This window comes from Bufo bufo, chromosome 1 (assembly GCF_905171765.1).
Source record: "Bufo bufo chromosome 1, aBufBuf1.1, whole genome shotgun sequence".
In the NCBI taxonomy this organism is placed as follows: Eukaryota; Metazoa; Chordata; class Amphibia; order Anura; family Bufonidae; genus Bufo; species Bufo bufo.
Genome location: NC_053389.1, coordinates 296,595,986 through 296,623,112, shown reverse-complemented (window position 1 = coordinate 296,623,112; position 27,127 = coordinate 296,595,986). Strand labels below are relative to the sequence as shown.

The window sequence follows — 27,127 nt, the reverse complement described above, 5'->3', positions numbered from 1 at the left end:
GGGCCCCTTTACCTTGCAGCTGCCCCCTAACACCGTTATGTGGGCCCATCCTCCTGTAGAGGACTACTACAGGCCGTATTTGCCAGCAGAGCCGGGTAATGATGACATACCCCTGTGAATCAGCCTGCTAGGCCTTTGATTTATTTCACCAAAGAATGATGTTATTAACCCTTCCAGGACAGGAGTCCTATGTTTCCTGGTCGTTTGTTGCTGCTGCCAGTTCATCCACGGCTCAGTGGTAGGTGTTAACCACTGAAATCACAAGGTCAACAAAGCCAAGTTTGTTTCCAGGATCTCCTGCCTGCTTTTGCTATCCCACGCCAAGTTGTGCCTGTTCCTTTGTTGCACCTTTTACCTTAACCCCCTTTTCAGGTTGATCAGGGGTATTACAGCACTTGTTTTATATTGTGCAACTTGATACTAAGGAACTGTGCCCGGAGACAGACTCAAAAGAACCTGAGCCTCTGAGATTCTTACTCTTTTTAAAGGAAATGTGCCCAGAGATGGACTCCACCGCACGAGAGCCTCTGTGATTTAATAGGAAAATAACCTGGGTACGGACTCATGTTTGTTCTTTGAGCCTCCAAGAACTTTTATACTGTTTTATCTATTTTGCCGTTCTATTATAGACTTATTCATTGTCATGGACTATCCTGGTTATAATGTTATGCTGTGCCAGGTCAGCGCCCCAGTTCCATTCACTATCCTGAGAAGAAGAGAACGACGCCCCTTGTCACCACCCTTCACCTTGGCCAATTGGACCTGATATGAATGTAAATGCAGATGAATTACATATATGTATGCCTGCATGTCTCTTTTTCTGTTTCAGGTAGAGATTCCAGTTGGGCGAGCCCTGATGGAGTACGAGGTCGTACTCAGCTTAAAGCAGTGGGGTATGTAGTGTACGGGGACTGTAATGCCCGTCCCTACAAAAGGGTCACTTGTGTGCTGTCGTTCCCCCCTTATTTATGGGGAAGTTGGTATAAGTCATCTTTATAAACTGTAATGCTATGTATTTCCCTGTTACTGTGAAACTTGCATGTACAGGCCTGCTAGGGGTGTCATTCCAGCTCTGAGTCACTAGAGGGAGCTAGAGAGCCCTAGGTTATATAAGGCCCAGTCAGGGAAGGGAAAGTCAGTCTAAGGTTGAGAGTCTAGAGTCTAGAGTTGTAGTTGGAGACTAGACAATGTCTGAGTCAAGTCCAGGCCTGAAGCCTGCAGACCAGGAGAGGGTATTGCAGTCCCTGTAACCGGGTTCCAGATTCAAAGAGAAGGTTCCCCTCCTGAGTTCACCTATGCAGAAGCAGGAACACCTCAATTAAAGAGCCTGAGGAAGCTGAGAGAGAGACAGAGGCAAAGCTCAGAAAAGCAAGAGGTACTCAAGACAACAGAGGAGGTACTTGATAAAGATAAAACCAAGGATATACGCCAGAGCTAGGGTATTGGGCCTTGGAGAAGAGTTTCTATGTTCCAGGATCAGTCAGGAATAGAGTGCAAGCTGCCTGTACTGCAAGTCCTGTGTTTAACACTCTGAAGTCACCTTGCTATATATATATTGCCTGCATCAAATGTACTGCAACCAACTGTCTGCAAAGGAACTGCGCTTCCATCTATGTCCATGCATGATGACTACTAAAGTTTGAGTACTGTTTTAACATCACGTGGTTCCTCAGTTATTCCTGCTATCAGCAAACGGCGTGCCACCGTTTAATTGGCACTGGCGTCACGAACATTACTTATCATCACCTGCCCTTGCAGAGAGTCAGCTGTCTCAGGTTAGTGTCTATTGCACTACAACACCCAGGAACATTTCTAAACCTAACTTGAGTACGCTGCACACGGTACCAGCCCAAATGAAAAACCGTACCCAAAGCGGCGTACACAGCAGAGCCCGCAAGTCGATACTGTGCTACAGGGTAATGGACCTGACCGCTGGCGCACACGGCAGAGCCTGCAAGTCAATAACCGTGCCGCTAAGTCACTGACCTGGGTATGTCCTATGTTTACTGGTTGCTCCAGACAGACAGCAAGTCCCTGCCACAACATGTGACCCTGCAGAACCTGTACTCTTACCCTCTGTTCCAATCAGCTTCCAGACGCCGATACTCATTCATGCAAACAGAATCCGGATCTACACGGTTCTCTCATGCAGCTCACAAAATGGCGGACTAATTCTTCTCCAACAGTTCCACGGCTCTTCCAGCCTTCCAGGACCCAGATCTTCTCTCTCTCTCTCTCTCTGTCTCTGTCTGTCTCTCTCTCTGTCTCTCTGTCTCTCTCTCTCTCAGCGCTGACCCTGGCCTGGTCCTTATCCGATGGGGACTTACACGAACTCGCAGGTCCTTCCATCCACCATGAGGCCTCACAGGGTCTGTAACCACATTCCACAGTCCAACTGACCTTCCGGGAACCGATCCTTTCTCCCTTGGCAACATCTGCATTGCTGACAGGCATCAGTCACTTCTGACAGTCACTTTGACCGCTCCAAGTCTCACAGACCTGAGTATGGCACTGGATCTTGTATTCAGCCTTTGCACAAGCATGTCTCCTCATGCCACCATTTCCTGCTTAGTCTGGCACACAGCAGCATGAGTCATCATCTGTTTTGCATATCTAGATCCGGCAGTATCTTCGCTGTGTGGGGAAACAGCAGCCTCTTGTGGCAGAAAAACAGAATGACAGTCTCAGAAACAGCATTCAAGAATCAGTGGCTGTTTCTCCATCTTACATCTGCACCAACAAATTCAGCACATGCGCCAGGCAAGGGATGCGCGTCAAACTGGCTAGTCCCAGAGCTGCTACGAGATTTCGCCCATTATCGCAAACCACCAGGCCGGGCTTGAGGCTGACTGGCAAAAACCACTCATCGGTCGTTGTTCAAGGCCCGTCCACAGCTCCTGTGCGGTGTGGGGTTTGTCCCCAAAATCAGATAAGTTTTAAAACTGCCTGCTGTCGTTTACCCCTGGCTGTGCTGAAGTTTGTGGTAAAGGTGTTACGCTGACCGGATGAGGAGCTGGTAGAGGAGGAGAAAGCAGAGGAGGAGAAAGCAGAGTAGGAGGAGGAAGCAATAGGAGGCAAACTGAAGCGCCCTGCAATCCTTGGTAGTGGAAGGACATGCGCCAAACTGCTATCCGCCTCAGGCCCAGCCGCCACTGCATTTACCCAGTGTGCTGTTATGGAGATATAACGTCCTGGCCGTGCTTACTGGTCCACGTATCCGTAGTCAGGTGCACCTTGCCACAGATGGCGTTGCGCAGTGCACACCTGATTATGTCCCCTACTTGGTTGTGCAGGGAAGGAATGGCTCGCCTTGAAAAGTAGTGGCGGCTGGGCACGACGTACTGTGGGACAGCCAACGCCATAAGGCCTTTAAAACTATCCATCTCCACCAGACGGAATGACAGCATTTCAAAAGCCAGTAATTTAGAAATGATGGCTTTCAGGGCTAGGGATCGTGGGTGGGCAGGGGGGTACTTCCTCTTCCTCTCCAGCGTTTGGGAAATGGAGAGCTGAACGCTTCCATGGGACATTGTGGAGATGCTTGGTGACCCAGGTGTTGGTGTTGCTGGCAGATCCTCTGTTTGCGGGGAGGCAAGTGGCACTGTCACTCCAGAGATGGATGAAGAGGCTGAGACTGCAGCAGAAGAGGAAGCAGGAAAAGCCAGATACCTTTCTTGGTTTTTGAGGTGTCTACTCCACTGCAGCTCGTGATTTGCACTTAACTGCCTGGTCATGCAGGTTGTGCTTAGGTTGAGAACGTTTATGCCTCGCTTCAGGCTCAGATTGCACAGCGTGCAAACCACTCGTGTCTTGTCTAAAGAACTACCACGCCAGGGAACTCCTTGGAGCTGGCTTTGGTGTGCTCGGTCCCTTGCTGCGGTGGGCAGTAGCAGGCGTACTGTCTAGGGGACGGCCGCTCTGCTTTTGCACCCTGCTCCCTCTTCTGCTGTGCTGGTGGCTTTGTGTGACCACCGCCTCTTCCTCTGAACTACATAGGTCACTAGCATGAACTTGATTCCATGTGGGGTCGAGGACCTCATCCTCCTCCACATCATCTTCCACCCAGTCTTCACCCCTGCCTTCATCATCCAACGATGGTCCTCCCATGTACTCATCTTGAAACATAAGTGGTTGGGCATCGGTGCATTCAATCTCTTTCACTTCTCTGGCAGGGCTAGGTGAATGCCCTGGGAAACCCTGCTAACAGAGTCATCAAAAAGCAGAAGAGACTGCTTGGCTGATTTACAAGGGGGTGAGGTGAAAGACTGATGGACATCGGCTGCAGGTGCCAACTGTGGTCTTTCAGCAGGAGACTGGGTGGGAGACAATGTGAAGGAACTGGATCCACTGTCAGCAACCCAATCTACTATCGACTGTACTTGTTCAGGCCTCACCATTCGTAGAGCAGCATTAGGCGCGACCAAATACCGCTGCAGGTTTTGTCGCCTACTCTCACCTGAGGAAGGGGTTCCACTTGTGCGTGTAGCTGGCACAGATTGACCACGTCCTCTCGCTGCAACAGGAGCTCCACCAGCAGCACCATGACCTGGGCCACGTCCCTTCTTTGACGCTCTCCTCATATTTTTCTAATTAAGGATCTTGCCCTAAATGGGTGTTTAATTAATAGTAGAATAGAACGACAGTATGTAAAGGGTGTATCTCACACGGCCTGAACCAGACTAGGCCTCAATTAAATATTTCTTTGCCCAAAATGGCTGTATTTCAAATGGCTGTATTTCAAATGCCTGAATCAAACCCCTATATGTAGAATAGGTATCTCACAGGGCCTGAACCAGTGTAGGCCTGCAGTAAATATATCTTTGACCAAAATGGCTGTATTTAAAATACCTGTATTTCAAATGGCGGTATTTCAAATGCCTGAATCAAACCCTTGTATGTAGAAGGTGTATCTCACATGGTCTGAATCAGTGAAGGCCTGACTTAAATATTTCTTTGCCCAAAATGGCTGTATTTCAAATGCCTGTATCAAACCCTTGCATGTAGAGGGTGTATCTCACACGGCCTGAACCAGACTAGGCCTCAAATAAATATTTCTTTGCCCAAAATGGCTGTATTTCAAATGGCTGTATTTCAAATGCCTGAATCAAACCCCTGTATGTAGAATGGGTATCTCATAGGCCTGAACCAGTGTAGGCCTGCAGTAAATAAATCTTTGCCCAAAATGGCTGTATTTCAAATACCTGTATTTCGAATGGCGGTATTTCAAATGCCTGAATCAAACCCTTGTATGTAGAAGGTGTATCTCACACGGTCTGAATCAGTGAAGGCCTGACTTAAATATTTCTTTGCCCAAAATGGCTGTATTTCAAATGCCTGAATCAAACCCTTGTCAGTAGAGGGTGTATCTCACACGGCCTGAACATGTGTAAGCCTGAATTAAATATTTCTTTAAACAAAATGGCTGAATTTCAAATGACTGAATCAAACCCCTGTATGTAGAGGGTGTATCTCACACGGCCTGAACCAGTGTAGGCCTGAATTAAATATTTCTTTGCCCAAAATGGCTATATTTCAAATGCCTGAATCAAACCCCTGTATGTAGAGGGTGTATCTCACACGGCCTGAACCAGTGTAGGCTTGAATTCAATATTGGTGAACCAAATGGCTGTATTTCAAATGCGTGAATCAAACCCCTGTATGTAGAGGTTGTAACTCACACGGTCTGAACCAGTGTAGAACTGAATTAAATATTTCTTTGCCAAAAATGGCTGTATTTCAAATGGCTCTATTTCAAATGCCTGTATGAAACCCCTGTATGTAGAGGGTGTATCTCACACTGTCTGAACCAGTGTAGGACTGAATTCAATATTGGTGCACCAAATGGCTGTATTTCAAATGCCTATATCAAACCCCTGTATGTAGAGGGTGTATCTCACACTGTCTGAACCAGTGTAGGCCTGAATTAAAGATTTCTTTGCCCAAAATGGCTGTATTTCAAATGGCTGAATAAAACCCCTGTATGTAGAGGGTGTATCTCACACAGTCTGAACCAGTGTAGGCCTGAATTAAATATTTCTTTGCCCAAAATGGCTGTATTTCAAAAGCCTGAATCAAACCCCCGTATGTAGAGGGTGTATCTCACACGGCCTGAACCAGTGTAGGCCTGAATTAAAGAGTTATTTTCACAAAATGGCTGTATTTCAAATGCCTGAATCAAATCCCTGTATGTAGAGGGTGTATCTCACAAAACCTGAACCAGTGTAGGCCTGAAATAAATATTTATTTTTACAAAAAGGCTGTATTTCAAATGCCTGAATCAAATCCCTGTATGTAGAGGGTGTATCTCACACGGCCTGGACCAGTGTAGGCCTGAATTCAATATTGGTGCACCAAATGGCTGTATTTCAAATGCCTGAATCAAACCCCTGTATGTAGACGGTGTATCTCACATGGTCTGAACCAGTGTAGGCTTAAATTAAATATTTATTTGCCCAAAATGGCTGTATTTCAAATGGCTGTATTTCAAATACCTGAATCAAACCCCTGTATGTAGAGTGTGTATCTCACACGGTCTGAACCAGTGTAGGCCTATATTAAATATTTCTTTGCCCAAAATGGCTGTATTTCAAATGGCTGTATTTCAAATGCTTGAATCAAAGCCCTGTATGTAGAGGGTGTATCTCACACTGTCTGAACCAGTGTACGCCTGAATTAAAGATTGGTGCACCAAATGGCTGTATTTCAAATGCCTGAATCAAACCCCTGTATGTAGAGGGTGTATCTCACACTGTCTGAACCAGTGTACGCCTGAATTAAATATTTCTTTGCCCAAAATGGCTGTATTTTAAATACATGTATTTCATATGGCTGTATTTCAAATGCCTGAATCAAACCCCTGTATGTAGAGGGTGTATCTCACACGGCATGAACCGGTGTAGGCCTGAATTAAAGATTTCTTTACACAAAAATGGCTGTATTTCAAATGCCTGAATCAAACCCCTGTATGTAGAGGGTGTATCTCACACGGCCTGAACCAGTGTAGGCCTGAATTAAATATTTATTTTTACAAAAAGGCTGTATTTCAAATGCCTGAATCAAATCCCTGTATGAAGAGGGTGTATTTTACACGGCCTGAACCAGTGTAGGCCTGAATTCAATATTGGTGCACCAAATGGCTGTATTTCAAATGCCTGAATCAAACACCTATATGTAGACGGTGTATCTCACATGGTCTGAACCAGTGTAGGCTTAAATTAAATATTTATTTGCCCAAAATGGCTGTATTTCAAATGGCTGTATTTCAAATACCTGAATCAAACCCCTGTATGTAGAGGGTGTATCTCACACTGTCTAAACCAGTGTAGGCCTGAATTCAATATTGGTGAACCAAATGGCTGTATTTCAAATGCCTGAATCAAACCCCTGTATGTAGAGGGTGTATCTCACACGGTCTGAAACATTGTTGGCCTAAATTAAATATTTCTTTGCCCAAAATGGCTGTATTTCAAATGGCTGTATTTCAAATGCTTGAATCAAACCCCTGTATGTAGAGGGTGTATCTCACACTGTCTCAACCAGTGTAGGCCTGAATTAAAGATTGGTGCACCAAATGGCTGTATTTCAAATGCCTGAATCAAACCCCTGTATGTAAAGGGTGTATCTCACACTGTCTGAACCAGTGTACGCCTGAATTAAATATTTCTTTGCCCAAAATGGCTGTATTTTTAATACCTGTATTTCATATGGCTGTATTTCAAATGCCTGAATCAAACCCCTGTATGTAGAGGGTGTATCTCACACGGCCTGAACCAGTGTAGGCCTGAATTAAAGATTTCTTTGCACCAAATGGCTGTATTTCAAATGCCTGAATCAAACCCCTGTATATAGAGGGTGTATCTCACACTGTCTGAACCAGTGTAGGCCTGAATTCAATATTGGTGAACCTAATGGCTGTATTTCAAATGCCTGAATCAAACCTCTGTATGTAGAGGGTGTATCTCATACTGTCTGAACCAGTGTAGGCCTGTATTAAATATTTATTTGCCCAAATGGCTGTATTATAAATGTCTGAATTTCAAATGTCTGAATCAAACCTCTGTATATAGAGGGTGTATCTCACACTGTCTGAACCGGTGTAGGCCTGAATTCAATATTGGTGCACCAAATGGCTGTATTTCAAATGCCTGAATTAAACCCCTGTATGTAGAGGGTGTATCTCACACGGCCTGAACCAGTTTAGGCCTGAATTAAAGATTTATTTGCCCAAAATGGCTGTATTTTAAATGCCTGAATCAAACCCCTGTATGTAGAGGGTGTATCTCACACGGCCTGAACCAGTGTAGGCCCTAATTAAAGATTACTTTGAACAAAATTGCTGTATTTTAAATGCCTGAATCAAACCCCTGTATGTAGAGGGTGTATCTCACACTGTCTGTTCCAGTGTAGGACTAAATTCAATATTTGTTCACCAAATGGCTGTATTTCAAATGCCTGAATTAAACCCCTGTATGTAGAGGGTGTATCTCACATGGTATGAACCAGTGTAGGCCTGAATTAAAGATTTCTTATCACAAAATCATTGTATTTCAAATGCCTGAATCAAACCCCTTTATGTAGAGGGTGTATCTCACATGGCCTGAACCAGTGTAGGCCTGAATTCAATATTGGTGCACCAAATGGCTGTATTTCAAATGCCTGAATCAAACCCCTATATGTAGAGGGTGTATCTCACACGGCCTGAACCAATGTATGCCTGAATTAAAGATTTTTTTGCCCAAAATGGCTGTATTTCAAAAGCCTGAATCAAACTCCTGTATGTAGAGGGTGTATCTACCACGGCCGGAACCAGTGTAAGCCTAATTTCAATATTGGTGCACCAAATGGCTGTATTTCAAATGCCTGAATTAAACCCCTGTATGTAGAGGGTGTATCTCACACGGTATGAACCAGTGTAGGCCTGAATTAAATATTTCTTTGCCCAAAATGGCTGTATTTCAAATGGCTGTATTTCAAATGCCTGAATCAATCCTCTGTATGTAGAGGGTGTATCTCACACGGCCTGAACCAGTGTTGGCCTGAATTAAAGATTTCTTTCACAAAATGGCAGTATTTCAAATGCCTGAATCAAACCCCTGTATGTAGAGGTTGTATCTCACACGGTCTGAACCAGTGAAGACCTGAATTAAATTTTTCTTTGCCCAAAATGGCTGTATTTTAAATACCTGAATCAAACCCCTGTATGTAGAGGGTGTATCTCACACGGTCTGAACCAGTGTAGGCCTGAATTAAATATTTCATTGCCCAAAATGGCTGTATTTCAAATTACTCTATTTCAAATGCCTGAATCAAACCCCTGTATGTAGAGGGTGTATCTCACAGTGTCTGAACCAGTGTAGGCCTGAATTCAATATTGGTGTACCAAATGGCTGTATTTCAAATTCCTGAATCAAACCCCTGTATGTAGAGGTTGTATCTCACACGGTATGAACCAGTGTAGGCCTGAATTAAAGATTTCTTTGCCCAAAATGGCTGAATTTCAAATGCCTGAATCAAACCCCTGTATGTAGAGGGTGTATCTCACACGGCCTGAACCAGTGTAGGCCTAAATTAAAGTTTTCTTTTCACAAAATAGCTGTGTTTCAAATGCCTAAATCAAACCCCGGTATGTAGAGCGTGTATCTCACATGCCTGAACCAGTGTAGGCCTGAATTCAATATTGGTGCACCAAATGGCTGTATTTCAAATGCCTGAATCAAACCCCTGAATGTAGACGGTGTATCTCACATGGTCTGAACCAGTGTAGGCTTAAATTTAATATTTATTTGCCAAAAATGGCTGTATTTCAAATGGCTGTATTTCAAATACCTGAATCAAACCCCTGTATGTAGAGGGTGTATCTCACACTGTCTAAACCAGTGTAGGCCTGAATTCAATATTGGTAAACCAAATGGCTGTATTTCAAATGCCTGAATCAAACCCCTGTATGTAGAGGGTGTATCTCACACGGTCTGAACCAGTGTATGCCTAAATTAAATATTTCTTTGCCCAAAATGGCTGTATTTCAAATGGCTGTATTTCAAATGCTTGAATCAAACCCCTGTATGTAGAGGGTGTATCTCACACTGTCTCAACCAGTGTAGGCCTGAATTAAAGATTGGTGCACCAAATGGCTGTATTTCAAATGCCTGAATCAAACCCCTGTATGTAGAGGGTGTATCTCACACTGTCTGAACCAGTGTAGGCCTGAATTAAATATTTCTTTGCCCAAAATGGCTGTATTTTAAATACCTGTATTTCATATGGCTGTATTTCAAATGCCTGAATCAAACCCCTGTATGTAGAGGGTGTATCTCACACGGCCTGAACCAGTGTAGGCCTGAATTAAAGATTTCTTTACACAAAATGGCTGTATTTCAAATGCCTGAATCAAACCCCTGTATGTAGAGGGTGTATCTAACATGGTATGAACCAGTGTACGCCTGAATTAAATATTTCTTTGCCCAAAATGGCTGTATTTTAAATACCTGTATTTCATATGGCTGTATTTCAAATGCCTGAATCAAACCCCTGTATGTAGAGGGTGTATCTCACACGGCCTGAACCAGTGTAGGCCTGAATTAAAGATTTCTTTGCACCAAATGGCTGTATTTCAAATGCCTGAATCAAACCCCTGTATATAGAGGGTGTATCTCACACTGTCTGAACCAGTGTAGGCCTGAATTCAATATTGGTGAACCTAATGGCTGTATTTCAAATGCCTGAATCAAACCTCTGTATGTAGAGGGTGTATCTCATACTGTCTGAACCAGTGTAGGCATGTATTAAATATTTATTTGCCCAAATTGCTGTATTATAAATGTCTGAATTTCAAATGTCTGAATCAAACCTCTGTATATAGAGGGTGTATCTCACACTGTCTGAACCGGTGTAGGCCTGAATTCAATATTGGTGCACCAAATGGCTGTATTTCAAATGCCTGAATTAAACCCCTGTATGTAGAGGGTGTATCTCACACGGCCTGAACCAGTTTAGGCCTGAATTAAAGATTTATTTGCCCAAAATGGCTGTATTTTAAATGCCTGAATCAAACCCCTGTATGTAGAGGGTGTATCTCACACGGCCTGAACCAGTGTAGGCCCTAATTAAAGATTACTTTGAACAAAATTGCTGTATTTTAAATGCCTGAATCAAACCCCTGTATGTAGAGGGTGTATCTCACACTGTCTGTTCCAGTGTAGGCCTAAATTCAATATTTGTTCACCAAATGGCTGTATTTCAAATGCCTGAATTAAACCCCTGTATGTAGAGGGTGTATCTCACACGGTATGAACCAGTGTAGGCCTGAATTAAAGATTTCTTATCACACAATCATTGTATTTCAAATGCCTGAATCAAACCCCTTTATGTAGAGGGTGTATCTCACATGGCCTGAACCAGTGTAGGCCTGAATTCAATATTGGTGCACCAAATGGCTGTATTTCAAATGCCTGAATCAAACCCCTATATGTAGAGGGTGTATCTCACACGGCCTGAACCAATGTATGCCTGAATTAAAGATTTTTTTGCCCAAAATGGCTGTATTTCAAAAGCCTGAATCAAACTCCTGTATGTAGAGGGTGTATCTCACACGGCCTGAACCAGTGTAAGCCTAATTTCAATATTGGTGCACCAAATGGCTGTATTTCAAATGCCTGAATTAAACCCCTGTATGTAGAGGGTGTATCTCACACGGTATGAACCAGTGTAGGCCTGAATTAAATATTTCTTTGCCCAAAATGGCTGTATTTCAAATGGCTGTATTTCAAATGCCTGAATCAATCCTCTGTATGTAGAGGGTGTATCTCACACGGCCTGAACCAGTGTTGGCCTGAATTAAAGATTTCTTTCACAAAATGGCAGTATTTCAAATGCCTGAATCAAACCCCTGTATGTAGAGGGTGTATCTCACACGGCCTGAACCAGTGTAGGCCTGAATTAAATTTTTCTTTGCCCAAAATGGCTGTATTTTAAATACCTGAATCAAACCCCTGTATTTAGAGGGTGTATCTCACACGGTCTGAACCAGTGTAGACCTGAATTAAATATTTATTTGCCCAAGATGGCTGTATTTCAAATGGCTGTATTTCAAATACCTGAATCAAACCCCTGTATGTAGAGGTTGTATCTCTTACGGTCTGAACCAGTGTAGACCTGAATTAAATTTTTCTTTGCCCAAAATGGCTGTATTTTAAATACCTGAATCAAACCCCTGTATTTAGAGGGTGTATCTCACACAGTCTGAACCAGTGTAGGCCTGAAGTAAATATTTCATTGCCCAAAATGGCTGTATTTCAAATGGCTCTATTTCAAATGCCTGAATCAAACCCCTGTATGTAGAGGGTGTATCTCACAGTGTCTGAACCAGTGTAGGCCTGAATTCAATATTGGTGTACCAAATGGCTGTATTTCAAATGCCTGAATCAAACCCCTGTATGTAGAGGTTGTATCTCACAAGGTATAAACCAGTGTAGGCCTGAATTAAAGATTTCTTTGCCCAAAATGGCTGAATTTCAAATGCCTGAATCAAACCCTTGTATGTAGAGGGTGTATCTCACACGGCCTGAACCAGTGTAGGCCTGAATTAAAGTTTTCTTTTTTACAAAATAGCTGTGTTTCAAATGCCTAAATCAAACCCCTGTATGTAGAGCGTGTATCTCACACGGCCTGAACCAGTGTTGGCCTGAATTAAAGTTTTCTTTGCCCAAAATGGCTGTATTTCAAAAGCCTGAATCAAACCCCTGTATGTAGAGGGTGTATCTCACACGGCCTGAACCAGTGTAGGCCTGAAATAAATATTTATTTTTACAAAAAGGCTGTATTTCAAATGCCTGAATCAAATCCCTGTATGTAGAGGGTGTATCTCACATGGCCTGAACCAGTGTAGGCCTGAATTTAATATTGGTGCACCAAATGGCTGTATTTCATATGCCTGAATCAAACCCCTGTATGTAGAGGGTGTATCTCGCATAGTCTAAACCAGTGTAGGCTTAAATTAAATATTTATTTGCCCAAGATGGCTGTATTTCAAATGGCTGTATTTCAAATACCTGAATCAAACCCCTGTATGTAGAGGTTGTATCTCTTACGGTCTGAACCAGTGTAGACCTGAATTAAATTTTTCTTTGCCCAAAATGGCTGTATTTTAAATACATGAATCAAACCCCTGTATGTAGAGGGTGTATCTCACACGGTCTGAACCAGTGTAGGCCTGAATTAAATATTTCATTGCCCAAAATGGCTGTATTTCAAATGGCTCTATTTCAAATGTCTGAATCAAACCCCTGTATGTTGAGGGTGTATCTCACAGTGTCTGAACCAGTGTAGGCCTGAATTCAATATTGGTGTACCAAATGGCTGTATTTCAAATGCCTGAATCAAACCCCTGTATGTAGAGGTTGTATCTCACACGGTATGAACCAGTGTAGGCCTGAATTAAAGATTTCTTTGCCCAAAATGGCTGAATTTCAAATGCCTGAATCAAACCCCTGTATGTAGAGGGTGTATCTCACACGGCCTGAACCAGTGTAGGCCTGAATTAAAGTTTTCTTTTCACAAAATAACTGTGTTTCAAATGCCTAAATCAAACCCCTGTATGTAGAGCGTGTATCTCTCACGGCCTGAACCAGTGTTGGCCTGAATTAAAGATTTCTTTGCCCAAAATGGCTGTATTTCAAAAGCCTGAATCAAACCCCTGTATGTAGAGGGTGTATCTCACACGGCCTGAACCAGTGTAGGCCTGAAATAAATATTTATTTTTACAAAAAGGCTGTATTTCAAATGCCTGAATCAAATCCCTGTATGTAGAGGGTGTATCTCACACTGACTCAACCAGTGTAGGCCTGAATTAAAGATTGGTGCACCAAATGGCTGTATTTCAAATGCCTGAATCAAACCCCTATATGTAGAGGGTGTATCTCACACTGTCTGAACCAGTGTACGCCTGAATTAAATATTTCTTTGCCCAAAATGGCTGTATTTTAAATACATGTATTTCATATGGCTGTATTTCAAATGCCTGAATCAAACCCCTGTATGTAGCGGGTGTATCTCACACGGCCTGAACCAGTGTAGGCCTGAATTAAAGATTTCTTTACACAAAAATGGCTGTATTTCAAATGCCTGAATCAAACCCCTGTATGTAGAGGGTGTATCTCACACGGCCTGAACCAGTGTAGGCCTGAATTAAATATTTATTTTTACAAAAAGGCTGTATTTCAAATGCCTGAATCAAATCCCTGTATGTAGAGGGTGTATTTTACACGGCCTGAACCAGTGTAGGCCTGAATTCAATATTGGTGCACCAAATGGCTGTATTTCAAATGCCTGAATCAAACCCCTGTACGTAAACGGTGTATCTCACATGGTTTGAACCAGTGTAGGCTTAAATTAAATATTTATTTGCCCAAAATGGCTGTATTTCAAATGGCTGTATTTCAAATACCTGAATCAAACCCCTGTATGTAGAGGGTGTATCTCACACAATCTGAACCAGTGTAGGCCTATATTAAATATTTATTTGCCCAAAATGGCTGTATTTCAAATGGCTGTATTTCAAATACCTGAATCAAACCCCTGTATGTAGAGGGTGTATCTCACACGGTCTGAACCAGTGTAGGCCTATATTAAATATTTCTTTGCCCAAAATGGCTGTATTTCAAATGGCTGTATTTCAAATGCTTGAATCAAACCCCTGTATGTAGAGGGTGTATCTCACACTGTCTCAACCAGTGTAGGCCTGAATTAAAGATTGGTGCACCAAATGGCTGTATTTCAAATGCCTGAATCAAACCCCTGTATGTAGAGGGTGTATCTCACACTGTCTGAACCAGTGTACGCCTGAATTAAATATTTCTTTGCCCAAAATGGCTGTTTAAATACATGTATTTCATATGGCTGTATTTCAAATGCCTGAATCAAACCCCTATATGTAGAGGGTGTATCTCACACGGCCTGAACCAGTGTAGGCCTGAATTAAAGATTTCTTTACACAAAAATGGCTGTATTTCAAATGCCTGAATCAAACCCCTGTATGTAGAGGGTGTATCTCACACGGCCTGAACCAGTGTAGGCCTGAATTAAATATTTATTTTTACAAAAAGGCTGTATTTCAAATGCCTGAATCAAATCCCTGTATGTAGAGGGTGTATTTTACACGGCCTGAACCAGTGTAGGCCTGAATTCAATATTGGTGCACCAAATGGCTGTATTTCAAATGCCTGAATCAAAAACCCTGTATGTAGACGGTGTATCTCACATGGTCTGAACCAGTGTAGGCTTAAATTAAATATTTATTTGCCCAAAATGGCTGTATTTCAAATGGCTGTATTTCAAATACCTGAATCAAACCCCTGTATGTAGAGGGTGAATCTCACACTGTCTAAACCAGTGTAGGCCTGAATTCAATATTGGCGAACCAAATGGCTGTATTTCAAATGCCTGAATCAAACCCCTGTATGTAGAGGGTGTATCTCACACGGTCTGAACCAGTGTAGGCCTAAATTAAATATTTCTTTGCCCAAAATGGCTGTATTTCAAATGGCTGTATTTCAAATGCTTGAATCAAACCCCTGTATGTAGAGGGTGTATCTCACACTGTCTCAACCAGTGTAGGCCTGAATTAAAGATTGGTGCACCAAATGGCTGTATTTCAAATGCCTGAATCAAACCCCTGTATGTAAAGGGTGTATCTCACACTGTCTGAACCAGTGTACGCTTGAATTAAATATTTCTTTGCCCAAAATGGCTGTATTTTAAATACCTGTATTTCATATGGCTGTATTTCAAATGCCTGAATCAAACACCTGTATGTAGAGGGTATATCTTACATGGCCTGAACCAGTGTAAGCCTGAATTAAAGATTTCTTTGCACCAAATGGCTGTATTTCAAATGCCTGAATCAAACCCCTGTATATAGAGGGTGTATCTCACACTGTCTGAACCAGTGTAGGCCTGAATTCAATATTGGTGAACCTAATGGCTGTATTTCAAATGCCTGAATCAAACCTCTGTATGTAAAGGGTGTATCTCATACTGTCTGAACCAGTGTAGGCCTGTATTAAATATTTATTTGCCCTAATGGCTGTATTTCAAATGTCTGAATTTCAAATGTCTGAATCAAACCTCTGTATATAGAGGGTGTATCTCACACTGTCTGAACCGGTGTAGGCCTGAATTCAATATTGGTGCACCAAATGGCTGTATTTCAAATGCCTGAATTAAACCCCTGTATGTAGAGGGTGTATCTCACACGGCCTGAACCAGTGTAGGCCTGAATTAAAGATTTATTTGCCCAAAATGGCTGTATTTTAAATGCCTGAATCAAACCCCTGTATGTAGAGGGTGTATCTCACACGGCCTGAACCAGTGTAGGCCCTAATTAAAGATTACTTTGAACAAAATTGCTGTATTTTAAATGCCTGAATCAAACCCCTGTATGTAGAGGGTGTATCTCACACTGTCTTTACCAGTGTAGGCCTAAATTCAATATTTGTTCACCAAATGGCTGTATTTCAAATGCCTGAATTAAACCCCTGTATGTAGAGGGTGTATCTCACACGGTGTGAACAAGTGTAGGCCTGAATTAAAGATTTCTTATCACAAAATCATTGTATTTCAAATGCCTGAATCAAACCCCTTTATGTAGAGGGTGTATCTCACATGGCCTGAACCAGTGTAGGCCTGAATTCAATATTGGTGCACCAAATGGCTGTATTTCAAATGCCTGAATCAAACCCCTATATGTAGAGGGTGTATCTCACACGGCCTGAACCAATGTATGCCTGAATTAAAGATTTTTTGGCCCAAAATGGCTGTATTTCAAAAGCCTGAATCAAACTCCTGTATGTAGAGGGTGTATCTACCACGGCCGGAACCAGTGTAAGCCTAATTTCAATATTGGTGCACCAAATGGCTGTATTTCAAATGCCTGAATTAAACCCCTGTATGTAGAGGGTGTATCTCACACGGTATGAACCAGTGTAGGCCTGAATTAAATATTTCTTTGCCCAAAATGGCTGTATTTCAAATGGCTGTATTTCAAATGCCTGAATCAATCCTCTGTATGTAGAGGGTGTATCTCACACGGCCTGAACCAGTGTTGGCCTGAATTAAAGATTTCTTTGCCCAAAATGGCTGTATTTTAAAAACCTGAATCAAATCCCTGTATGTAGAGGGTGTATCTCACATGTTCTGAACCAGTGTAGGCCTGAATTAAATATTTCATTGCCCAAAATGGCTGTATTTCAAATGGCTCTATTTCAAATGCCTGAATCAAACCCCTGTATGTAGAGGGTGTATCTCACACGGTCTGAACCAGTGTAGGCCTGAATTCAATATTGGTGTACCAAATGGCTGTATTTCAAATTCCTGAATCAAACCCCTGTATGTAGAGGTTGTATCTCACACGGTATGAACCAGTGTAGGCCTGAATTAAAGATTTCTTTGCCCAAAATGGCTGAATTTCAAATGCCTGAATCAAACCCCTGTATGTAGAGGGTGTATCTCACACGGCATGAACCAGTGTAGGCCTGAATTAAAGTTTTCTTTTCACAAAATAGCTGTGTTTCAAATGCCTAAATCAAACCCCGGTATGTAGAGCGTGTATCTCACACGGCCTGAACCAGTGTAGGCCTGAATTCAATATTGGTGCACCAAATGGCTGTATTTCAAATGCCTGAATCAAACCCCTGAATGTAGACGGTGTATCTCACATGGTCTGAACCAGTGTAGGCTTAAATTAAATATTTATTTTCCCAAAATGGCTGTATTTCAAATGGCTGTATTTCAAATACCTGAATCAAACCCCTGTATGTAGAGGGTGTATCTCACACTGTCTAAACCAGTGTAGGCCTGAATTCAATATTGGTAAACCAAATGGCTGTATTTCAAATGCCTGAATCAAACCCCTGTATGTAGAGGGTGTATCTCACACGGTCTGAACCAGTGTATGCCTAAATTAAATATTTCTTTGCCCAAAATGGCTGTATTTCAAATGGCTGTATTTCAAATGCTTGAATCAAACCCCTGTATGTAGAGGGTGTATCTCACACTGTCTCAACCAGGGTAGGCCTGAATTAAAGATTGGTGCACCAAATGGCTGTATTTCAAATGCCTGAATCAAACCCCTGTATGTAGAGGGTGTATCTAACATGGTATGAACCAGTGTATGCCTATATTAAATATTTATTTGCCCAAAATGGCTGTATTTCAAATGGCTGTATTTCAAATACCTGAATCAAACCCCTGTATGTAGAGGGTGTATCTCACACGGTCTGAACCAGTGTAGGCCTATATTAAATATTTCTTTGCCCAAAATGGCTGTATTTCAAATGGCTGTATTTCAAATGCTTGAATCAAACCCCTGTATGTAGAGGGTGTATCTCACACTGACTCAACCAGTGTAGGCCTGAATTAAAGATTGGTGCACCAAATGGCTGTATTTCAAATGCCTGAATCAAACCCCTGTATGTAGAGGGTGTATCTCACACTGTCTGAACCAGTGTACGCCTGAATTAAATATTTCTTTGCCCAAAATGGCTGTATTTTAAATACATGTATTTCATATGGCAGTATTTCAAATGCCTGAATCAAACCCCTGTATGTAGAGGGTGTATCTCACACGGCCTGAACCAGTGTAGGCCTGAATTAAAGATTTCTTTACACAAAAATGGCTGTATTTCAAATGCCTGAATCAAACCCCTGTATGTAGAGGGTGTATCTCACACGGCCTGAACCAGTGTAGGCCTGAATTAAATATTTATTTTTACAAAAAGGCTGTATTTTAAATGCCTGAATCAAATCCCTGTATGTAGAGGGTGTATTTTACACGGCCTGAACCAGTGTAGGCCTGAATTCAATATTGGTGCACCAAATGGCTGTATTTCAAATGCCTGAATCAAACCCCTGTATGTAGACGGTGTATCTCACATGGTCTGAACCAGTGTAGGCTTAAATTAAATATTTATTTGCCCAAAATGGCTGTATTTCAAATGGCTGTATTTCAAATACCTGAATCAAACCCCTGTATGTAGAGGGTGAATCTCACACTGTCTAAACCAGTGTAGGCCTGAATTCAATATTGGTGAACCAAATGGCTGTATTTCAAATGCCTGAATCAAACCCCTGTATGTAGAGGGTGTATCTCACACGGTCTGAACCAGTGTAGGCCTAAATTAAATATTTCTTTGCCCAAAATGGCTGTATTTCAAATGGCTGTATTTCAAATGCTTGAATCAAACCCCTGTATGTAGAGGGTGTATCTCACACTGTCTCAACCAGTGTAGGCCTGAATTAAAGATTGGTGCACCAAATGGCTGTATTTCAAATGCCTGAATCAAACCCCTGTATGTAAAGGGTGTATCTCACACTGTCTGAACCAGTGTACACCTGAATTAAATATTTCTTTGACCAAAATGGCTGTATTTTAAATACCTGTATTTCATATGGCTGTATTTCAAATGCCTGAATCAAACACCTGTATGTAGAGGGTGTATCTCACACGGCCTGAACCAGTGTAGGCCTGAATTAAAGATTTCTTTGCACCAAATGGCTGTATTTCAAATGCCTGAATCAAACCCCTGTATATAGAGGGTGTATCTCACACTGTCTGAACCAGTGTAGGCCTGAATTCAATATTGGTGAACCTAATGGCTGTATTTCAAATGCCTGAATCAAACCTCTGTATGTAGAGGGTGTATCTCATACTGTCTGAACCAGTGTAGGCATGTATTAAATATTTATTTGCCCAAATTGCTGTATTATAAATGTCTCAATTTCAAATGTCTGAATCAAACCTCTGTATATAGAGGGTGTATCTCACACTGTCTGAACCGGTGTAGGCCTGAATTCAATATTGGTGCACCAAATGGCTGTATTTCAAATGCCTGAATTAAACCCCTGTATGTAGAGGGTGTATCTCACACGGCCTGAACCAGTTTAGGCCTGAATTAAAGATTTATTTGCCCAAAATGGCTGTATTTTAAATGCCTGAATCAAACCCCTGTATGTAGAGGGTGTATCTCACACGGCCTGAACCAGTGTAGGCCCTAATTAAAGATTACTTTGAACAAAATTGCTGTATTTTAAATGCCTGAATCAAACCCCTGTATGTAGAGGGTGTATCTCACACTGTCTGTTCCAGTGTAGGCCTAAATTCAATATTTGTTCACCAAATGGCTGTATTTCAAATGCCTGAATTAAACCCCTGTATGTAGAGGGTGTATCTCACACGGTATGAACCAGTGTAGGCCTGAATTAAAGATTTCTTATCACACAATCATTGTATTTCAAATGCCTGAATCAAACCCCTTTATGTAGAGGGTGTATCTCACATGGCCTGAACCAGTGTAGGCCTGAATTCAATATTGGTGCACCAAATGGCTGTATTTCAAATGCCTGAATCAAACCCCTATATGTAGAGGGTGTATCTCACACGGCCTGAACCAATGTATGCCTGAATTAAAGATTTTTTTGCCCAAAATGGCTGTATTTCAAAAGCCTGAATCAAACTCCTGTATGTAGAGGGTGTATCTCACACGGCCTGAACCAGTGTAAGCCTAATTTCAATATTGGTGCACCAAATGGCTGTATTTCAAATGCCTGAATTAAACCCCTGTATGTAGAGGGTGTATCTCACACGGTATGAACCAGTGTAGGCCTGAATTAAATATTTCTTTGCCCAAAATGGCTGTATTTCAAATGGCTGTATTTCAAATGCCTGAATCAATCCTCTGTATGTAGAGGGTGTATCTCACACGGCCTGAACCAGTGTTGGCCTGAATTAAAGATTTCTTTCACAAAATGGCAGTATTTCAAATGCCTGAATCAAACCCCTGTATGTAGAGGGTGTATCTCACACGGCCTGAACCAGTGTAGGCCTGAATTAAATTTTTCTTTGCCCAAAATGGCTGTATTTTAAATACCTGAATCAAACCCCTGTATTTAGAGGGTGTATCTCACACGGTCTGAACCAGTGTAGACCTGAATTAAATATTTATTTGCCCAAGATGGCTGTATTTCAAATGGCTGTATTTCAAATACCTGAATCAAACCCCTGTATGTAGAGGTTGTATCTCTTACGGTCTGAACCAGTGTAGACCTGAATTAAATTTTTCTTTGCCCAAAATGGCTGTATTTTAAATACCTGAATCAAACCCCTGTATTTAGAGGGTGTATCTCACACAGTCTGAACCAGTGTAGGCCTGAAGTAAATATTTCATTGCCCAAAATGGCTGTATTTCAAATGGCTCTATTTCAAATGCCTGAATCAAACCCCTGTATGTAGAGGGTGTATCTCACAGTGTCTGAACCAGTGTAGGCCTGAATTCAATATTGGTGTACCAAATGGCTGTATTTCAAATGCCTGAATCAAACCCCTGTATGTAGAGGTTGTATCTCACAAGGTATGAACCAGTGTAGGCCTGAATTAAAGATTTCTTTGCCCAAAATGGCTGAATTTCAAATGCCTGAATCAAACCCTTGTATGTAGAGGGTGTATCTCACACGGCCTGAACCAGTGTAGGCCTGAATTAAAGTTTTCTTTTTTACAAAATAGCTGTGTTTCAAATGCCTAAATCAAACCCCTGTATGTAGAGCGTGTATCTCACACGGCCTGAACCAGTGTTGGCCTGAATTAAAGTTTTCTTTGCCCAAAATGGCTGTATTTCAAAAGCCTGAATCAAACCCCTGTATGTAGAGGGTGTATCTCACACGGCCTGAACCAGTGTAGGCCTGAAATAAATATTTATTTTTACAAAAAGGCTGTATTTCAAATGCCTGAATCAAATCCCTGTATGTAGAGGGTGTATCTCACATGGCCTGAACCAGTGTAGGCATGAATTTAATATTGGTGCACCAAATGGCTGTATTTCATATGCCTGAATCAAACCCCTGTATGTAGAGGGTGTATCTCGCATAGTCTAAACCAGTGTAGGCTTAAATTAAATATTTATTTGCCCAAGATGGCTGTATTTCAAATGGCTGTATTTCAAATACCTGAATCAAACCCCTGTATGTAGAGGTTGTATCTCTTACGGTCTGAACCAGTGTAGACCTGAATTAAATTTTTCTTTGCCCAAAATGGCTGTATTTTAAATACATGAATCAAACCCCTGTATGTAGAGGGTGTATCTCACACGGCCTGAACCAGTGTAGGCCTGAATTAAAGTTTTCTTTTCACAAAATAACTGTGTTTCAAATGCCTAAATCAAACCCCTGTATGTAGAGCGTGTATCTCTCACGGCCTGAACCAGTGTTGGCCTGAATTAAAGATTTCTTTGCCCAAAATGGCTGTATTTCAAAAGCCTGAATCAAACCCCTGTATGTAGAGGGTGTATCTCACACGGCCTGAACCAGTGTAGGCCTGAAATAAATATTTATTTTTACAAAAAGGCTGTATTTCAAATGCCTGAATCAAATCCCTGTATGTAGAGGGTGTATCTCACACGGCCTGGACCAGTGTAGGCCTGAATTCAATATTGGTGCACCAAATGGCTGTATTTCAAATGCCTGAATCAAACCCCTGTATGTAGAGGGTGTATCTCACACTGTCTTTACCAGTGTAGGCCTAAATTCTATATTTGTTCACCAAATGGCTGTATTTCAAATGCCTGAATTAAACCCCTGTATGTAGAGGGTGTATCTCACACGGTGTGAACAAGTGTAGGCCTGAATTAAAGATTTCTTATCACAAAATCATTGTATTTCAAATGCCTGAATCAAACCCCTTTATGTAGAGGGTGTATCTCACATGGCCTGAACCAGTGTAGGCCTGAATTCAATATTGGTGCACCAAATGGCTGTATTTCAAATGCCTGAATCAAACCCCTATATGTAGAGGGTGTATCTCACACGGCCTGAACCAATGTATGCCTGAATTAAAGATTTTTTGGCCCAAAATGGCTGTATTTCAAAAGCCTGAATCAAACTCCTGTATGTAGAGGGTGTATCTACCACGGCCGGAACCAGTGTAAGCCTAATTTCAATATTGGTGCACCAAATGGCTGTATTTCAAATGCCTGAATTAAACCCCTGTATGTAGAGGGTGTATCTCACACGGTATGAACCAGTGTAGGCCTGAATTAAATATTTCTTTGCCCAAAATGGCTGTATTTCAAATGGCTGTATTTCAAATGCCTGAATCAATCCTCTGTATGTAGAGGGTGTATCTCACACGGCCTGAACCAGTGTTGGCCTGAATTAAAGATTTCTTTGCCCAAAATGGCTGTATTTTAAAAACCTGAATCAAACCCCTGTATGTAGAGGGTGTATCTCACACGGTCTGAACCAGTGTAGGCCTGAATTAAATATTTCATTGCCCAAAATGGCTGTATTTCAAATGGCTCTATTTCAAATGCCTGAATCAAACCCCTGTATGTAGAGGGTGTATCTCACACGGTCTGAACCAGTGTAGGCCTGAATTCAATATTGGTGTACCAAATGGCTGTATTTCAAATTCCTGAATCAAACCCCTGTATGTAGAGGTTGTATCTCACACGGTATGAACCAGTGTAGGCCTGAATTAAAGATTTCTTTGCCCAAAATGGCTGAATTTCAAATGCCTGAATCAAACCCCTGTATGTAGAGGGTGTATCTCACACGGCATGAACCAGTGTAGGCCTGAATTAAAGTTTTCTTTTCACAAAATAGCTGTGTTTCAAATGCCTAAATCAAACCCCGGTATGTAGAGCGTGTATCTCACACGGCCTGAACCAGTGTAGGCCTGAATTCAATATTGGTGCACCAAATGGCTGTATTTCAAATGCCTGAATCAAACCCCTGAATGTAGACGGTGTATCTCACATGGTCTGAACCAGTGTAGGCTTAAATTAAATATTTATTTTCCCAAAATGGCTGTATTTCAAATGGCTGTATTTCAAATACCTGAATCAAACCCCTGTATGTAGAGGGTGTATCTCACACTGTCTAAACCAGTGTAGGCCTGAATTCAATATTGGTAAACCAAATGGCTGTATTTCAAATGCCTGAATCAAACCCCTGTATGTAGAGGGTGTATCTCACACGGTCTGAACCAGTGTATGCCTAAATTAAATATTTCTTTGCCCAAAATGGCTGTATTTCAAATGGCTGTATTTCAAATGCTTGAATCAAACCCCTGTATGTAGAGGGTGTATCTCACACTGTCTCAACCAGGGTAGGCCTGAATTAAAGATTGGTGCACCAAATGGCTGTATTTCAAATGCCTGAATCAAACCCCTGTATGTAGAGGGTGTATCTAACATGGTATGAACCAGTGTATGCCTATATTAAATATTTATTTGCCCAAAATGGCTGTATTTCAAATGGCTGTATTTCAAATACCTGAATCAAACCCCTGTATGTAGAGGGTGTATCTCACACGGTCTGAACCAGTGTAGGCCTATATTAAATATTTCTTTGCCCAAAATGGCTGTATTTCAAATGGCTGTATTTCAAATGCTTGAATCAAACCCCTGTATGTAGAGGGTGTATCTCACACTGACTCAACCAGTGTAGGCCTGAATTAAAGATTGGTGCACCAAATGGCTGTATTTCAAATGCCTGAATCAAACCCCTGTATGTAGAGGGTGTATCTCACACTGTCTGAACCAGTGTACGCCTGAATTAAATATTTCTTTGCCCAAAATGGCTGTATTTTAAATACATGTATTTCATATGGCAGTATTTCAAATGCCTGAATCAAACCCCTGTATGTAGAGGGTGTATCTCACACGGCCTGAACCAGTGTAGGCCTGAATTAAAGATTTCTTTACACAAAAATGGCTGTATTTCAAATGCCTGAATCAAACCCCTGTATGTAGAGGGTGTATCTCACACGGCCTGAACCAGTGTAGGCCTGAATTAAATATTTATTTTTACAAAAAGGCTGTATTTTAAATGCCTGAATCAAATCCCTGTATGTAGAGGGTGTATTTTACACGGCCTGAACCAGTGTAGGCCTGAATTCAATATTGGTGCACCAAATGGCTGTATTTCAAATGCCTGAATCAAACCCCTGTATGTAGACGGTGTATCTCACATGGTCTGAACCAGTGTAGGCTTAAATTAAATATTTATTTGCCCAAAATGGCTGTATTTCAAATGGCTGTATTTCAAATACCTGAATCAAACCCCTGTATGTAGAGGGTGAATCTCACACTGTCTAAACCAGTGTAGGCCTGAATTCAATATTGGTGAACCAAATGGCTGTATTTCAAATGCCTGAATCAAACCCCTGTATGTAGAGGGTGTATCTCACACGGTCTGAACCAGTGTAGGCCTAAATTAAATATTTCTTTGCCCAAAATGGCTGTATTTCAAATGGCTGTATTTCAAATGCTTGAATCAAACCCCTGTATGTAGAGGGTGTATCTCACACTGTCTCAACCAGTGTAGGCCTGAATTAAAGATTGGTGCACCAAATGGCTGTATTTCAAATGCCTGAATCAAACCCCTGTATGTAAAGGGTGTATCTCACACTGTCTGAACCAGTGTACACCTGAATTAAATATTTCTTTGACCAAAATGGCTGTATTTTAAATACCTGTATTTCATATGGCTGTATTTCAAATGCCTGAATCAAACACCTGTATGTAGAGGGTGTATCTCACACGGCCTGAACCAGTGTAGGCCTGAATTAAAGATTTCTTTGCACCAAATGGCTGTATTTCAAATGCCTGAATCAAACCCCTGTATATAGAGGGTGTATCTCACACTGTCTGAACCAGTGTAGGCCTGAATTCAATATTGGTGAACCTAATGGCTGTATTTCAAATGCCTGAATCAAACCTCTGTATGTAGAGGGTGTATCTCATACTGTCTGAACCAGTGTAGGCATGTATTAAATATTTATTTGCCCAAATTGCTGTATTATAAATGTCTCAATTTCAAATGTCTGAATCAAACCTCTGTATATAGAGGGTGTATCTCACACTGTCTGAACCGGTGTAGGCCTGAATTCAATATTGGTGCACCAAATGGCTGTATTTCAAATGCCTGAATTAAACCCCTGTATGTAGAGGGTGTATCTCACACGGCCTGAACCAGTTTAGGCCTGAATTAAAGATTTATTTGCCCAAAATGGCTGTATTTTAAATGCCTGAATCAAACCCCTGTATGTAGAGGGTGTATCTCACACGGCCTGAACCAGTGTAGGCCCTAATTAAAGATTACTTTGAACAAAATTGCTGTATTTTAAATGCCTGAATCAAACCCCTGTATGTAGAGGGTGTATCTCACACTGTCTGTTCCAGTGTAGGCCTAAATTCAATATTTGTTCACCAAATGGCTGTATTTCAAATGCCTGAATTAAACCCCTGTATGTAGAGGGTGTATCTCACACGGTATGAACCAGTGTAGGCCTGAATTAAAGATTTCTTATCACACAATCATTGTATTTCAAATGCCTGAATCAAACCCCTTTATGTAGAGGGTGTATCTCACATGGCCTGAACCAGTGTAGGCCTGAATTCAATATTGGTGCACCAAATGGCTGTATTTCAAATGCCTGAATCAAACCCCTATATGTAGAGGGTGTATCTCACACGGCCTGAACCAATGTATGCCTGAATTAAAGATTTTTTTGCCCAAAATGGCTGTATTTCAAAAGCCTGAATCAAACTCCTGTATGTAGAGGGTGTATCTCACACGGCCTGAACCAGTGTAAGCCTAATTTCAATATTGGTGCACCAAATGGCTGTATTTCAAATGCCTGAATTAAACCCCTGTATGTAGAGGGTGTATCTCACACGGTATGAACCAGTGTAGGCCTGAATTAAATATTTCTTTGCCCAAAATGGCTGTATTTCAAATGGCTGTATTTCAAATGCCTGAATCAATCCTCTGTATGTAGAGGGTGTATCTCACACGGCCTGAACCAGTGTTGGCCTGAATTAAAGATTTCTTTCACAAAATGGCAGTATTTCAAATGCCTGAATCAAACCCCTGTATGTAGAGGGTGTATCTCACACGGCCTGAACCAGTGTAGGCCTGAATTAAATTTTTCTTTGCCCAAAATGGCTGTATTTTAAATACCTGAATCAAACCCCTGTATTTAGAGGGTGTATCTCACACGGTCTGAACCAGTGTAGACCTGAATTAAATATTTATTTGCCCAAGATGGCTGTATTTCAAATGGCTGTATTTCAAATACCTG

General features: G+C 41.6%; 1 protein-coding gene across 1 annotated transcript in view; it reads left to right on the top strand.

Moving 5' to 3' along the window:
- Positions 1–27,127, top strand: part of LOC121005804 (E3 ubiquitin-protein ligase RNF213-like) — a 407,639-nt gene that overhangs the window by 97,830 nt on the left and 282,682 nt on the right. The window lies entirely within an intron of this gene.